This window comes from Ylistrum balloti, unplaced genomic scaffold, assembly GCF_031769215.1.
Source record: "Ylistrum balloti isolate Yb309-2 unplaced genomic scaffold, AGI_CSIRO_Ybal_v1 Utg371552, whole genome shotgun sequence".
Lineage (NCBI taxonomy): Eukaryota > Metazoa > Mollusca > Bivalvia > Pectinida > Pectinidae > Ylistrum > Ylistrum balloti.
The window spans coordinates 89,055-106,053 of NW_026782798.1; the positions used below are offsets into that span (position 1 = coordinate 89,055).

The 16,999-nt window shown below is 34.5% G+C and overlaps 1 protein-coding gene across 1 annotated transcript in view; it reads right to left on the reverse strand.

Moving 5' to 3' along the window:
• LOC132562946 (kinesin-like protein KIF26B) overlaps positions 1 to 16,999 on the reverse strand; it is a 264,719-nt gene that overhangs the window by 27,994 nt on the left and 219,726 nt on the right. The window lies entirely within an intron of this gene.

Below are 16,999 nucleotides of genomic sequence, written 5' to 3' on the forward strand. Positions count from 1 at the left end.
ACAATCATTCCCTATGAACGTAATTTTGATTCTTACACAAAAATGTGTGTACTTTCCGGTAATATTTAAAGAATTCCTTCTGACAACTATTTGCTAGTGCTGGGAAACCACAATACCATCTGCTAACTCACTGATAAATGCTTCTGATGATTTTAGTTGATTTAATTTGACTTTGAATTCAACCAAATGAAAACAAATTTTTCTCAATTTCCTCCTCATTTTGCTGCCCAATTCCTACCGTAAGCAATCAATTCAACATTAAACGTGGTAACATGGACATCATTAAAACTTGCCGAGATAAATAAGAATTGTAGTCAATTGAAATTTGCTCAAAATACACAGAAAGTGTTCCAGACAATTTGAACAAGCTCTATTCTGAGAATTCTCTTTCAGATTATATGGCGACCTGACTCCATTTTGAACCATTATTGGTAGCACTCGTTGGTTAAACCAATTGATGAAACTCCCTCAAACCTATCCGCTCTACAACAGCATTCATCAGGGTGCACTCGGCTTGATGTGCTACGTCTTCGGTGTTTTCTATAGCCATTGAATAATTCGTAATTAGTAGATAATTAGATCTGATGGTCCCCGGAGAACGACCAGAAGGATGGAGCAGTGTGCTGCATACAAAATAACGGTGTTGCATGTGGAGGATTGAGTAGACTCCCAATCAAACAGTCCCGGAAGAGTAATAAACTTGTAACATATTCAACAATTTAGTTATCTTGTCAATGAAATGCCATCGAGGCATTTGACATGTGAACTTATATCAAGTTTGCATCAGCAGAATATCAGATTTGTAAGGGGCTCCGGGACACAGAAGCATATTGTGTGTAACAGAAATAAAGCAAGAACTTTTGCGAAGTCTCTTTGAAGAAAAAAAAAAAAAAAAGAGATCTTTATTTCTGATGAAACTTTCAATCTCGAGGATCACATGTTGCTCCAAGACTGTTGAATCACCAGAGACATAATGAAAAGAGGAATATTGTTTATCAGTGTAAAGCGCTCCATCTTTGATAAAAAATAAGCTCAATTCTATCTGTAATACTTGTGAAATTAATATGTTTTATTACCTATAATTAGGAATACGAGATGAAATAAAAACATTACGATAAAATCGAATCTCAATCACCCAACTCATATAAATTTCATTTCAACAAATGTAATAGGCTGTATACATGACATGGTATTGTATGGCTGATACGTAGGCTTTCATTTTATTGCCAATGGTTTTCGAATAAAACATTTTGCACAAATACGAAATAAAAACCACTCGTTAATGTCAGAGAAGAAACAGAAGGATATAAACGAGGGAGCAAAGATAATTAAAGCGTCTGTCAGACAATCTACAAATAAAATTCAAAGATGAAAATTGAGCCTGGTCTTGATCAAATTCAATTTCAGTTAACATTTTCCCCCTCGAATGGTTACGAGGAATACAGGAAGTCTCCAAGGCATTACCATATATAATATGTTTAGACGTTGCTTTCAAAGAGTCAGGCAAACGTTTATCAATACAGGCTAAGTTGTGATAAATGCATTGTGCGTGTGGTGTGTTGGACGTCACGCGGGCTATATTCCTAATATGGTCAAGTCAGGTAAACTTGAAGGAGCATGCAGGATCTAGTAAGAAATGCTCCCAAGGGTTTATCTCACAAAAATGTCTGCTTTGTCATTTTTCAGTCTCCATGCGTGTCTATGTGGTATAAATCTAATGAAATTGGCCATTCTTTTTTATTGTTTCTACTTTCAAATGGATTTATCTGACCTTTTGATTTTGTTTTCAATTAAAAATGTTTTTCCTTAAAGCAGGACAAAGCATAAGTATAATCAAGCAGCAGAGATTGGTCAGAGAATTCTATTGTATCTATAGCATGTGTAGAATGTTACTGTCATGAGAGATTGCCACTAACAGTCACAATAATAAAGACTTCGGTGAAGATCTTAAAGATATTGGAATATATCTGGTACATGACAGCAGTTATTTCTTTGTAGTGAAGGAACCAACTCTATTAAAGGCCATTATCAAAATCAACCAATCTCTACCAGATTTTGAGGATCACGAGAAATTTATTACTGTACAGTTATATATTTTTGTGGGGCTCTAATTTCATGGTTTTCCAGGAATATACATTTTCGCTGGCATTTAAATTTGTGGATAAATCTTGCTCACCAAATCCACTAGTACTTTAATCCACATCAACTTTTATGTGTTTATCATTTCATGGATTTATGGTATCCACAAATTAAAAAATTGTTCAACAGTATACATCCGTCTTTCAATGAAATATTTGCTCTGATTAAAGAGGACAAAACTTTGTAACTGAAAAGAGTTCCAGGAAGTGGCAAAACAGCATAACAATGTTGCATCAATAACTCATCCTTTACCCTACCCCTTTACCCCTACCCTGGCCCCTCTTTAACTGATCTATCTCCCCTACCCCCTCCTTCCTCTCCTCTACACATTCATATTCCACTAACATATGTGTAGTGGTACTTAGAGAGCCATCCAGAAGTCATCTACTGCTTAAAACTATGTCGATTGAAAATAAAGGTATAATCGTAGATAGGAGGGGAAACAGGATGGAATATTATGGAATCACAGCAATGCAGTATGGGTAATATCATACATTAACCAATCAAATCTCATATATAAATGGGCAACATTAATGGTGTGCCTCCATAAAAATAACATCAAGTCCTTCCAGAAAACGACCGAAAATAATTTGCTTTATGAAACAGGTACTGAAGGTAATCCTATTACATTCTACATACAACATGTATACTATTAAAACGTGAGACAACATATTTTTTCTTGTCACATTGTAATTTTCAGCGATGGAGGAAATTGAAAACATTACCTATTAATCACTAACAGTCACATTGACATACAAACAATAGCTGAAATTCTCATACAATTACCAAGATACCATCAAAAAATGCTTTATATTTGTGTAAAGGAACAACTGAAATTTACACCTGGTACTTGTTAATACATTGTACCCAGGTGTTAGAGGTTTTGTCCCCTTGAACTGTCGACAGGCGAGAAACAGTTCAAGTGCATAACCTAAGTAATATACAGAGATGAAGTGTTTGTTGTATCTGGGTGTGTATGTTTCTTATCATTTGGCGATATAGCACATTATCATACCATGTGTTGTTAGCTTCAATGAAAGAAAACTGCAGTCCTGATTTTTTTCTTAAGATACTTAAAACAAAACCTGTCCACGCTTGATACAAAAAAATTGGTCAGAAGAGCATATGAATCTGAAAATTTTAGAAGATATAAAATACTGAATACAAAAAAATTGAAAAAAATATGACTTTATTGATTTTTTTAAGTTAACATTTCCTTGAAAAAGATCCTGGAGATTAACCTCCAGCAAATCAAAAAACAATTGTAAACCTTCACTGCAAGGCAGTCACAAACATCATTATCTTCTTGACACTTGATGTCAAGATACTCAATACAGAGAGGATTCAAGAGTTCTTCTGCCCTATCATTCCATTCAAGAGTCCGGCTGTATCTTCTCTTTCATCAGCAAAGTGTTTTAATTTCAAAACTGAAGGATTTGCACTTATCTAAAGCAGTTAATTAGACCAGTCATTCATAATTCATCAGAAAAGCATTTCAATGACCCAGAATTTTTATCACACCTTCGACTGGAAAACCTTTAAACGTTAAACACCTCTTGTATATATGATATTGAAACACTTCAGAAGTGCTCATCAACCCTGATCATGAATCGTTCATATCTTTTGAAAGTATCTCATTTCTGCCATATCAAAGAACATCATAATTGTTTATAAAAACCTTATAAATGTCTTTTACCTTGACAGCTTGGTGGGGGATTTAAAATCCTAAACAAACTTGTATCAAAGGTTATAAGTGGTCAAGTGTGGGACGCTGAAGTAGATGAAGTGTGCGTCATTCAAATTTTCTGTTTTATGAAAAATATGAATTTATGTTTTTCACTGACTCATAAATAATCCTTTATTGCAATGTGAAGAAAATGCCAACAGCATATTTTAAAGATATGATCTAACATTTTCTCTCACACAGTCAGGGAGAGAGAGGTCACATGGCTGAATTTGCTGATGGTCAATGAAGATTATTTCTTGCTGATAACAAATCCTTTTCTCCAGATGCAGAAACTAAAGCATCCTGCACTTCTCCTTGTAATAGATGTTATTTTAGTTGGTTTTAACTAGACATCAGGTGCTTGCCTTAGGCTGTGTGTGTACTGTACTGCTTAGTTCAGACAAAACAGTATCAGGGAAGATAATGGGAGGGGTGGGGGGGGGGGGGGGGGGGGGGGGGAAGAGGGGAGCAACAATAATAAAAGATGAAAATTGGGCAAAACGAAAAAAAAAATTAAGTAAGAAAGGGCACTGTCCTACCTCAAGCAGTTACATTTATGACAGAAAAAGAATTTCTGAAGTCCATGTGTACTTTAGACAAAGCAAATGATAAAAGGGAAGTAGTGGGTTTGGGAAGCTTAAGGGTCTGAAATATTAAGGGAACATAATTTTTGAAGGATAAGAGTTTTTCTGTTGTTTAAATCAAAACCGGCTGTCCAGAGTAAACCCTCTGGTTTTATACTGGCTCCAAGAAAAAAAATACAGATAGGTAAAGCATATAGATTCATATGTCAAATATGGCCTCTGTGTATGTCTTCTAGCAAAGGTCAGACATAAACTAGGGAGTTTACAGAAAACAAAACACAGGAAAATTAATGCTGCTACCCACTGCCCTAATTGAAATGATGCGATTTTGAGGGTGAGGCATACAGACAGTTATTACAACCCCATCTTCATAATTGGTAATATAGACATAGAAATGTGGAAAATGTCAACCGCGGGTCGGCTTGGGTCTTTTTAGCTAAGACAGCATGGATTCTTTTGTCTAAATATCTGTCAAAGTTGTGAAAACTACGAAGAAGTCTGACGACTTTTCACATCTGTTTAAGAATAAGCTGATATATAAAGCCCGTAGGAGGGTAACGTACATATGTACACATAGGTTAGGAAATAATAACTGCTGCAGCTTCGGAGGAAGTATAATGTTTTGCACTGCGTGTCCAAAACCACAAGTAAAAAAAAAGAGAGAAATGTATAATTTACTACACAATTCTAACAAACTGCATGTCTGAATCCTGACAAATGTATATTTCATAACTCTATATTCAGAGATATAAATATCAATTTTGTGGAATTGTCACCAATAAAAATATAATGGAACTTGAATTTCCTTAGCGTGCAAAAAACCCATTAACTTTTTCAAAACACTCGACATAATGGTTTTGTTAATGGGAATCAGCCGACACCCTGAACTGTACACCGAACAGAACACTGATGATATGGTAATCCAGCATATATGATATAGATGTCCATATACAAGCAGATGAAATTTGGCAGAATGCTTTTTATCTACATCCATTGGATCATGTCCCGCTTTTCTGTAAGCCTGTGTACAATTTTTCCGTAATACAATTTACAGGGCTTGATTAGATGTGGCTACTGTCGAAGATTCTGATGATAGAACCGATTATCTATGGGAGCAATTCTAATCCTCACTGGGGACATTTGTCTTGATAAATTCATATAACTCGCCGACAGCAGCCCTCGATCCTAACATATATGCATGCCTCTGTCCTATACTATCCAGCGCAAGGTCACTGCATCTATTAAAACCTATCTGAGTTATTTTCGTATCATTGCATGCCCATATCTTCCTGCACCTGCACTCCGTTTCATTGGAGCAAGTTCAAGTTGTGATTTTCTACATTCATATACCGAGCATTATATCACTCCACTAGATACCCTCAATCACAATACAAAATCTATGCTAGCCCACAAGAATCTGGCCTCTTTCTGACAGAGGCTTTATATCCTAACCCAACTCATGTTTGTTTTTATAAGTTATAATCTCCAATTTCCCTTGTTATAGAAACATTTCAGCTCTCGAAAGTGGCACAACATCTTGAAACCTATCCAATGCATAATTCCATTCAAAATTATTACTATGGAAACCCAGATTTCGTTTAAAGCAAATCCAACAACTTAAAACAACAATGCATTTTTGGCTGCCATAGAAAACTTCATTGTGATTTAATGACATCACGAAAATGTTTGCTGTTTATTTTCTGTTTCATTCATCTCTTGATAAAATGAAAACAGTTAAGGGATTATTTTTACTCTTAAGTACCATAACTGTCATATATTGAAACTTTACTGCATGATTTTATAGAGAAAAGGAAATGTATATAGAGTACATGAGTCAATTATATTTCAAAAGTGAAATATTTATTAAGTGTATCACATTATCACACAGAGCAATTCCATTACTATCTAGTATGTATATGACTATCACAGAAATTAACACCAGCTGTGTCAATCATTATATGTTGGAATTTATCAAAAATATACAATATCTACATGTAGTGTATCTCCCTGTTATTTCTGACAGAACAATATCTTGACAGTCGTGTTATTTGATTAGACAGCTACAGAAGAACTATTGGGGGAAGTAGGGGGTCGTGTCATGTCTTCAGGGGGCTTATAGATCCAGGTCTTATGTCTATACCATAATTTCTCTCATTAGCACACCTCAGTTCAGAGAGTTCTAACAATTGCTGTTTATATACTCTAACGTACTTACTCACATAAACGCACCCCTAGTATAATGGGTGGTTAGAGTTACCTTCAGTAATTATCCTCATAAATATACCTTTTGTATGTAAGCAGTGTGCTATGAAAGCCTTACTTGTGTTCTGTATATAGTACATATTTATTCAATATGTATACAATTATTATCCCCTTAAACATGCCTAGTGTCCAAAAATCTAATTCATTTGTATAAAAACTTAACCTTTAACATTTCAATTCAACGTGTTTTCTTATTCGTTTCGTGTAACATACTTATACTCATAAAAACACCTTCAGTTCAGTGATCTATTTTAAGTGAAAATGTACTTTTACCTCGCAAACTACCTAACATCCTCATAAACAAAATATAACCTGCTTTAGAAACTATATATTGTAGTGATTGCTATGAGCCTGGCATGGGCAGGTGATCATAGTGAATTTCCAATAAATCATTTTACATTCTTTCTGTATCAAGACACTTCACACTATCCTCAGTCCCACATTTACAAAAGCTCATCTACCAGTTACACTGCACCATTATAAATATATTGCCGAGAAGCAGACCTTTTCGTCATATGAAAGTCCTCTTGAATCATTTCCCATAAGGCATTTCTCTGAGACATTACTCAAGGACGAACCAATATTCCCTGTAATTGATTATTCCAACCACAGCAACTTAAGCCAATCATACAGAGAAGCCTCATTCACTTGGCTTCTTACTCTAGCTTTTATCTCGCTTAAATGCTGCATTGAAATTGTCCGATTTTTTCTCTTCCTGGTTCTTTAGTGATCATGACATACCTACCATACATACAAAACATAATCCATGCTTTCCTAATAATTTCTAGTCAGATTTGTGAATTATGGCTTTGATAGCACCATAAATGTTTTGATTGGCACATTGGGTGGATTAGAAATGGTTGCCTATTTCATGGCATGGAGCTTTTATGGCCCATAGTGATTCTACTCACAATATCCTAAACATCGAATTCTACTTGGAAAAGAAAATTCCAGCTCGGTTTTATGGCGAAAAGCAGTCAATTTTGAAAGGCAATACTTATCATTATGATTATTGGTGTGTTATGATCCTTCTAGTTATTGTTCTATCGATTACACGAGCGATTCAGGAAGCTCGCTTCTCATGAATATAGTCTCGGAAATAATCTCAGAAATGTCCGCTTCGATAAACAACTTGTCTACTGATATCATGGTAATTTCCCGCCTGTTGCTGGGAATGCCCATTCTCATTTCCACGTAGGTAAATTTTCCTGTGGATCGTGTTTGAAATTTCAAGAAATAAATGCTGATCTATGCAGAATAAATGTTAATCTGACATTGCATTTTTTTAAAGAGAATATGATTTCTGATTGAAATACGACAAATACAAACTTTGCGATAGTTATAGTCAGTTTAGTGAAAGATAACAGAAGCTGTTCATCACATCTTTCAGGCATCAATCTATTTTCCAAGTTCAGATTTTATAGTAAAGAATTTTGTCTTCTAATTCCCAAAAGATTTCTGAACATAATCTATAAGATTTATCAAACTGACAAGAACATCATATCAAATTCTTGAGAGGGGAAAAAAAAATAATTACAAAAAAATTTCAAATTTTCTATAGTGACTGTTTTCAAATGATCACAATTAAGATTGGGTTCCCCAAAAAATTACAAACCTTTCAAAAATGAAATGCAGTTTTGACATATCTTTGAATGTTTTAATTATCAAGAAATGTCAGATGGAAAAATAGATTTGAGAAAACAATTATGCTGTAGATTTCACTTTCCATTTTGTTCTGACTGACATACACTGCGACAGTCAATATGTCATGTTTGTTTTTTTCAAATGCACAGTTGTAGACTGTGACGTGAAGAAATTTGAGATATTTGTAACTTACTATAGTATATTGTAGTACCTATCAAACATTCCAGTGATAGAAGGCATTTTTCACCACCTATGGTGAGATAATAAGTCTTAAAATGGCAGCTTTAACTTTTTTGAATCTGCATTTCAGTGCTAGAAATAGCTCACTTTTCTTGTCCTGTTAACTCAAGCTCTTTTGTATGAGGAGGTTCAATAACTCAAAGCTCTTCTGTATGAGGAGGTGAAATAACTCCGGCTTATCTGTGTGAGAAGGTGAGTTAATTCAAGGCTCTTCTGTATGAAGAGGTTACTAATTCAGCTTAGTGTTTGACAGTTCAGATTTTCAAACAACCTTGTTTTCTTTCAAGACGTACCATGTGACCTCCAAATCCCTATTGGCAAAAACGAAATTTCTTCGAGGAGCTTATCTGATTTTAAATTAACTAAGAAAATTCAAATTGGTAATCTAAAACCTAATTGAGGTATTAAACAATATATGTATATCTCTCTTGTGTGCGGAGGTACAAAACAAAGCATAAAGCTTATCAGCTTACCACAATGTGCAAAGTATATCTTAATAGTGCAATAATTTTACACATACTTTGTATATAAACGCTACAGTTCATTGTGAACAGTAATATTCCCATGTTTTTGGTTTCTAACGTTCTCTGGCCCAGATGGTGCTTTGGAATCAACCAGGACATGTAGGTTTCCTCTCCTTAAGTTGTTACATCTATCCGGCTACCCTAGAGTGTCGCATTGACAGAATTCACAATCAGCATATTTCAATCATTTTACTCAAACATTATTACAGCATATTTGCAAGTCGCTACACTGTATTGTTATGATAATCAACAATATTTTGTTTGCATACAAAATGGAATCCATGTCTGATGTTTCTGTATTTCCATATCAAGTTTCCAACCCCTGATATCCATTTGCATTAAGGCTGTTTCATAACTCAATCCAACACTTAATTCAACCGAGCTGTAGGGTTTAATTTTATATCCACCAGAATCCGAAAAAAAACATATCATACCACATTTCTCAAATACATCCCTGATTAAGTGACATTCTACAAGAAAACTGATACCAAAGAAACAATTAATACCCCATATGCTACCTCTACGATATTTTTTCATGTAATTTTCAGCATGTGGAAAAAATTGGATCATGGGAGATGTCACATGAACTTAAGAACTATGGTTTAAAGCCATGGGGTATATATATATAAATCTTTCTATGATGCATTGATAGTCCAGGTACACTGGAAACTGTATACCATTCTCCTGCCAACAGCAGGAATTAAAACTCTTATGGCAGTGAAAAATGAAGATGAAGCTCTGGAGATTGAAAGGCAATTATCTTCTCTCGTTAAGATTCTGCATAGTGAGTATGTGTTAATTTTCAGCTATCTCAAAGTAGATTACCCATACTACACCTCTGCAGTAGGTTTCCTGTGTTGCTATGGTTATGTGGATTTTCAGCAGTCTTTGCTTGGTGCCAGACAGTCTTTCCTGGTTAGAAAGTGCTTCAAAACTAATCTCAAATCTTGTCATAATTCTTTTAATGGAGATCCTGACTTTGAAAACTTCAATGGGACAAACCCACTAAATATTAATCCTAAAACCTTGCTGTAAAACAAATCTTATTAATGTAACAGTGTAACATTCCATCAAAATCTCCCAATTTATTTTTGATGTATTGTTGATTTGCTTAATACTCTGCCATATTACACCCTAACAATCCATTAACTGATTATTATTGATAAAATTCTGCATTTAAAAAGAAGGTTAAAGTTGAAAATGTATTCATGTTTGAATTGATCTTAATTTATTCCTGGTAATACAAAATGTTTTAAGTTAACATGATATCAGAAATCCCAGTAGCAGCTTCCTGTATAAGTAACAGTTGATTTTCATCCATCCTATATAGCTATATAAGATATACACAACCTCTATGTCTATCATTAAGCCTTAGACTGCTAACCACTGTATCTCTAACAGGTCAAAAATGACAGTTTTTCCCACCCCAATTTACATTCATTACTCAAATAGCTTATAATGTGTTTGAGTCTGCCTTACAAGCATCTGTGGAAAGTTACTTTAAAAAAAATTGTTACCATAGCAACCATAATAAATTATCATGACAATTCTTTTTCTTTTTTGGAGAACAATTTTATAATGAAATTTACTATAATCTTACCAAATTATGGTATACTTTTAATGACCAATAAAAATCTGACCCCAAAATTATTCTATCCATCATGACAATTTTCCCACACCCTTCATTTTTTGGAAAATGGATGGGTCAATAAAAACAGTTCTGGTGCTGGCTCATTAAGAGCCCCTGCATGGCAACCAGACCCCCTGCCTAGCAACAGGGCCCCTTAAAACAATACCAAGCACACCACACATTTGAGGCAGGAAGTTTGGTTGCATAATTTTACATTTTCATCTGCACATTTTATTTGGAATATCAAAATTCCTACGCAATAGAAACTTCAAAGATGGAATTTTGAAGTGGGGAGAGACCCTAGGCATATAAATCAGCCCATGTTTAGGTCCTTATTGCTGCCTGGAACACAGAGCACTGGTGGAGGTGGGTAGGTTTTATCGGCTTCTGAAACAAATGGGAAGGAATGGAAGAAAAATGAGAGAGGACATTGCCATTTTCAACAGAGAGTTGTAGTCTCTAAAGAGATGTGAAGGAAGGAAACTAGACTGGCCCTTGTCTCTAGAATATAAAAATTAAAAAACGAAACTGAACTACACAGTTTGGGTTTCTGAGATATGTTTGATATTCTAGATTTAATCTCAAAATAAGCTAGTGTAAGAATTTAGATGATAATTCTTAACACAAACTTTGGGTCTGGTAAGGCAGCCTAGGAGGAAAGAAGTCTGTTTTCAAGTTGTCCAGCATGGATAAGAGGGGTTGGGGCAGAGACAAGGGGAGAGAGGAGTAGGAGGAAGGGGTAAGGTATGGAAAAACATGGGAGACCATTATCCCATTATCACCTGACCATGAAATAAACAGAAGTTACATTGACATTTGTAGCTCTGTGAGAGAGAGAGAGAGAGAGAGAGAGAGAGAGAGAGAGAGAGAGAGAGAGAGAGAGAGAGAGAGAGAGAGAGAGAGAGAGAGAGAGGGAGAGAGAGGGGGAGAAAGAGAGAGAGAGTGTGGAAGGGGTCAGTAACTTTCTAAGGAAAAGAAGGAGAGGGGGAATGAAGAAAGGATGTAATTCTAGCCCAAAAGAGAGGGTGCTGTAAGCTCCTATGAGAGTTTGGAAAGGGAACAATATACAGTCCCTAATAAAAAGGAAGTAAAAAAAAACCCGAAGAGACAGTTATCAGTTCCTAAAGACTGAAACAGGAAGAAAAGGGCTAAGTGCTTGCCTGTTAATTACAACTTTCATTCCATCTGACATGGGGAAATTGTTCTAAAGCAGAAAATTTCTTTCACAAAAATGTTCATTGAATAAAATGACACATGTAGATACTAAGAACTTTCTGGTGCCAAAGAAAAGCCATCCTACCAGTTCCCCCTGAATATTTGTCTCTTAACTTCCTTAATGTAGAACCATTCCTCTGCCTCCATCTGCACTAGAACGACATCTGCCCCACCCTCTTCCTGTACATGCAGCCAAGACTTGGTAATTATCTCACAGCAATCAAAAACAATCACACATTTAAACTGTTATGAAGTATTTAGGAGCAGTTGATAATAGGAGCAGCAGTCATTAACATCGAGGGGGGTCTCACCCAATTACAAAAAAATCCTCCATTCAAATTACAAAACGGTGGTTTTTCTATTCAAATGCTATGAATTGTCAAAATTTTGTCAGCAGGAAATTTTCAACAACTGTAGTGTCAATAACACCAGATTGAAGGGAAATCGTTTAAAACAACATTTCAAACAGCACTACGAAAAATTAGGTACAACATGCCCAGAATTATATTCAAAGAATGTTTCACAACTGTTATATAGTCCTTGAAAAGACTTCTTTTAAAAACAGTTAATTTCCAAAACGAGCCATTTGAATGTCAACCAATAGCATTTATATAATTTGGGATTGTTTCCAGCTGAGAATTTCATATTTATCATTCGTTATTTCCCTTGTAAATAAATCACATGGAATTTAGGAATGTTATGCTTCATATTTTTTCATCATTTTTTATATGAAGTTGCCTCATGCTACATTTATTATTTGTACATTCAAAACAAAGATGAAGGAGCTTCTGCAAAAGTGATTTTCCTAATTTTGGTAACAATCTATTGCATACTGGTGGAAATTATTCAATTGAAGTTACCGTATCAATTCTTATTAGCAAACACATATTATATATGGTGGTCTCTGATTCTCATTTACTATCATTATTTTAGTAAACACACACAATGCCATCAAGATCATCAAAATCTAAAAAAACATGTATTTGCTTTAATAAAGACTGGATAACTTATATCCTATTTCATCATTTACCCAGCATTAATTCCTTACCTGCGAATTATCAATTCAGCAGATTCACCAATCGATTATTATCCTGTTACCAATAACGTATTGTCCTGTGATAAGCCCACCCACTGACTTTAAGTCAAAAGTAATGTTAACATAAGGAACTCCATTTGTTTTCCACCTTAAAAAAATTTCCTCATAAAAAAAAAAAATTCACACGTCTCATGTACATCAATTAGAAATAATATGACATTCATATGATATGCAAGAAATAGAATGCGAGTCTTTTCACTAATCGATTTATACTGCATGAAACAGTGAACGTTTGCTGTTACAGCATTAAAGTATAATACCATATTTTTTTTTCATCCTCAAACCCATCTGTTAGTATGTTCATCAGAACCACAAAAAATTTTACAAAACCATTTTGATTCTTTGCAATCCAATTTTCATCAATTAACTTTTTTAAGCTAAATCAGACACATCGTCATACAATTTCAGAAGTCGATGCTGCATAATTCATTTCTAAGCATACAACATTTCCCCCTGTATCAGATGTTATCGTCATTCTATATAGAATCATGTCCTGTCTGTTTTACAGGAAAACAGCTACATGTTTATACTTAAGCTTGTAGAACTAGTATGTTCCAAAACGAGAACAAGAGCAGAGCACCGGAACTTATTTATCTAAGATAGATAACTGTACTCTGGCAGTAAGTTTAGTAAACAACATCCTAATGAAATACTATCGATACCTTATCTAAATGAAAACCCCTCTTTTTTCATTCTTTATGAAAAACACACAAGCTGCATGCAAAACCATGTAAATTGCTATGTAATACTTTTTTTCATTATCATTTGAAGTTTTATCAGATAAACTTATAAAAATAACTGTTCTTAATAGCGGAAGACGAGTTATGCAGATGCCTCCCAAGTTGTCCCCAAGGGTGCACCTGTTATAGGGGGAGCCACCTATGTTTTATCTAAGCAAACGACCTCTGACCTTCTGGCACAAAAAAGGAGTTTCCTCTGAACTTTCCTCCTGACACCCTATATCACACCACGAGTGCCATATAACATTTACATAACAGCCAAGGTGTGAAGCGAAAGCAGTGAGATGATCAGGCTGGCCAGAAATAGCAGCCATTTTGATGCACAGGTGCATGTTGGGCTGTTTTACAATGGTTCACTCTGCAGGAAGTTGAATCATTTGAAAAAAAATATTTTAAGGTTGATTTGTAGAACTTACTGTGATGAAATATATACAACATAATCGATATTGTTTTTGTCCAAATTATCTTCTAGCAAATACCTTAAGCAAAATAGAATTAATTATTGCACCAGCATCTGAACATCTTCAAAAGCTTGCAATCTTTGTTCTACTATTTAGTGAAATGTATCATGATACATGTAAAAGAGTTGGAAGTAAGTCCTATTTCAGCTATTCCACAAGTCCTGGTATCACTCTGGAAGAAAATTAACAGGTTAAAGAATTATCCATACTGATTATCTCATGTTTCAAAATGCACCGAAGTTCAGAAAAACGATGTCTTCCATAATCCTTCACTTACCAAATCACAAAAGCTGCTGTAGTTTATATGGGGATATTTCTGGAAATCATGAAATTATTTTTGAGAGTTTTGCCATAAAAAACACCACAGGGTGATGATATTATCAACATATGGAACATCATGAACCTAAAAGTGTTACATAATGGACGTATAACCTACAGGTTGCTAACCACCCTAACAACCATTTCTCCCTAGCAATCGGTGGTCCCAACACCAGGAGTAAAACCTAAGGGACTCTGCTGTAATTAGAAACAGGAAAGATTGTAATATGGTCTATGTAATGTGACAACTTATACTTTAATTATATGAGAAATAAAATTTTGGCTGTATTCAGAAATACATTTTTATGACCAGATCACATGGTTCTGATAACACTGATGGGAGATTATCTGCCTCTCCCTACAGTCCCGATAACATATGGTCCTGTTATAGACAAAAACTGACGCTACTCTGGAAATCCAAATTTCTGATCTATCAGAATTTGACAATTTTATGATTCATAATTCATTGCAATCAAACAAGTTTTTAACAAAATTTTATTAAAATATATTTTGACAATTTTCTTAATTCATTTTCTCTTCTTGAAATATGCTTAAAGGAGAATTTACATTTTCTTGAAATCATGAACTCATTGATACAGCAGTATGATGAAGAAAGTCATTGTCTACAGTAAAAGCTTAGGGTCTAACAAACAAGCCTGTTACCATGGTGATGATAAATGAAACAAGAAAGACTTGGTATCTAGATCTGATTGTACTGGCCCTCATTAGACCTATCAAATTTTGAGGGGCAGATATAGGAAACCACTTCAAAGGGGCATAACCTAGTCCTAGCGTGTTGACATACAAACTGGCATAATTCAACTTCAATAGTTCCCATGGCTGGTACTAATTCTGAACTGATTAGTCTATGATTGGTGACCATGAGCTGGGAAGCATGGACATTATTGTGTATATGGCTTGAGAATGTCTGGGTCTCCAGAATTCCTGTTTCCTTTGTAAATAAAGCCATGTTGGAATGTGGTGGGAGGAGATTAATTTTTGATGTGGTAGTTCTGGAGCCATCATTTGGAGCCATCTTATAATTAGAGGATTATTAGACTGAACATTTGTGATTTTATTTGTTTTATCTGACCACTCATCAAGATTCTGACCACTGTCCACTATAGATAACAGGAATAAAACTGGGAGAAATATGCACACAACTCTTTGTAGACAGTTTTATCTCCAACTGCAAACCTAAACTATAATGATAACAGTCTCCCCACATCAGCTTTGTAATTAAACTCATCCAGAATTTTACTTCAAAAGCTAAACTTGTCAAAGATATGTAAAACTGTTAATAAAAAACAAGCTGTGTTTAACTATTTCATTGTCTTTTTGTGGTCATTTTGACCTGGGACACAAATACTTTTCCAAAGTGAACATAAAACAGTCATCAAAAAGGCTCCATATTTCTTCTAACCACTGTGTTCTGTATATCCTTGAAAACACCAGCCGAAAATGAAATAATAATTTTATAGCAAAACATCATTTTTTCCCCCTATTATAATCATTACTAAACTATCCAAAAAAGTTTACACATGTCAAATTATATTTAATTGACCATGTGTTTTGTAGGAACTTATTACACAAAAATGTATAAGATTCAAGATAACCACTTTTAAATGATTCATACCAAATAGAGTGACACCCCACTTTCTTTGATGAATTAGAAAGAAATTTTTAATAATTTCTTTCGTAATAAGAAACATTGATATCAATATGTATATAAATGGACAAACATTTTTTTCCTGGGAGTTTTTCTGAACATGTGGTAAGTGTTAGATAATATAGAGCTGCTTTATGCTAAGATAAAATTCTCACACAATTAGTCTCTACGACAATTACTTTTAGTATTTCCAGTAATTCCTGTTAATTATAATGCTGAACATCTGGGTTAATTTTTTTCTGCCGTGTAGCCCTGTATTACCTACATTGTGCAAACATATGCTGCTCATACAGCTGAACAGATTCAAGTCCCGTTAAAAAATGGCGGGGCTCAGAAAGCTGCTGTAAGTAATTGAATTTGTATGTAATGTTCCGTAACTCTCACCTCATGCTTCAGATGAAAATTTATTACAAATACAGGAATGTCCACCAACTTTTGATCCAATGAAAATTGGGCTGTAATAATCTATAGCTAATTTGTAACAGTGTAATTCTAATGACCTGCAGAAAACTGGTACAAATAAATTTGCCATTTTTGACAAAAAACATTAATTTTCATATAACTTTCACACGATATCAAAATCTGTTTCAGTTAAAGCTTAAATAGACTACAAAAGCAAATTACAAACATTTTTGTGCAAACTTTCTACAACATGTACTAAATTTCTTCTAGAAAACGAAGAAAAGAAATTAACCTGATGTTAGAATAACGTAAAATAATTGGTAGAAAGTTTAAGCAAGTGTAGATTTCA